Consider the following 1250-nt stretch of genomic DNA (forward strand, 5'->3'; position numbering starts at 1 on the left):
ACTTCTAAGCTGAAGATATAACTTCCTACAGAGATTGTAATAGTAATGATTGCAAGAGACATTTGCCAAACTCTAAAAACACATATAAGAAAGTTGCAACAAAAGTGGATACTCTAGGGAACCCACATAAGATAACAAAACTGAATAATTCAAAATGGAGTTATCAAAGTTAACCAAATTTCAGATTTACATATGAGAATGATTTATAGTAACTACAAGTGTAATAGCTCATGGTCTTAAATGGTTTCATTATTAAATTAAGGTTAAATGCTTCAGAAGCAAAGTGGGATCTAAAAAGTGAAAAACACTGACAGAATTTCACCTTTTCTGGTACCTAAGAGAGAGCAGAATTTCACAAATAGCTTTCAGGGAAAGGTTTCAGGACTGAAGCACTAATGGTAAGCTACACTGGTATAAGATAATCCAATCCCAAAGAACATACAATACAAAGAGTGAAATTATAGACACAGGAGTATAAAAGAGAGAATGATAGAGGGTCAATCTTGTCCTTTTACTACCCCACAAGCCAGATAGAAAGAGACAGACACAGAAAAACACAATCCAAGCCAACAACACGTCCCGGGAGGTAGATGACAAAAATGCCCTTCCAACCCAATCTTTGTTTTTTTCCACTTTCACACGGGTCAAAGATGATGAATTAGAGATGAGAAAGAGTATTGAATTTGAAACTCCTCAATTTTGCTACCTGAACCTTAATTAGCTTACGATTTACAGTTATAGGTCTTAGGCTCTTAGCCAACATCCAATTCTAGTTCTTACCTATTAAGCAACTTGCATTAGAAAAAAATATAAATTTCAAAAAATTAGCACGAGGGGGAAACAAAGACTCTTACTAAAGCAAATCAATGCACAGAAATTCACAATTTTACGGAGATTCAGAGGAAATTACTCAGAATTCAAGACCTCTTGTTTGGCTAATTAGAAATCCAGAGCTGAAACTAAAACACAGAAAATTGATGGTCCTTCAGAACGAAAATTTGAACTGAAACACACCATTTACTCTTTCCATGCGAAGTACAAACTAAATCCACTAAAAAATTCGCGAAATTCGAAGAAGTAAAAATGGCAGAGTTCGACGTACCTGAAAGATACCTAAAACCCAAAATTAAAACAAAAGCGGGTCTAAAGTCTAAACACAAAGCAAGAACAGTGCAGGTAGCTTCAAGTATTCTCAAATTACAGACCAAAAACAATTGGAAAAAAAGAAAAGTTTAAAGTTTGAAACTTGA

General features: G+C 34.4%; 1 protein-coding gene across 7 annotated transcripts in view; it reads right to left on the minus strand.

Annotated features, from left to right (window-relative positions):
• The window catches only part of LOC107626717 (common plant regulatory factor 1), a 6484-nt gene extending 5234 nt beyond the window's left edge, over positions 1–1250 (minus strand). For 2 of the 7 annotated variants that reach the window (XM_021118425.1, XM_021118407.1), the window contains exon 1: positions 323–892. The gene's annotated coding sequence lies outside the window, so the exon portion shown is untranslated. The other 5 variants (XM_021118411.1, XM_021118419.1, XM_021118433.1 and 2 more) reach the window with 5 other exon arrangements.

This window comes from Arachis ipaensis, chromosome B01 (assembly GCF_000816755.2).
Source record: "Arachis ipaensis cultivar K30076 chromosome B01, Araip1.1, whole genome shotgun sequence".
Classification (NCBI taxonomy): domain Eukaryota; kingdom Viridiplantae; phylum Streptophyta; class Magnoliopsida; order Fabales; family Fabaceae; genus Arachis; species Arachis ipaensis.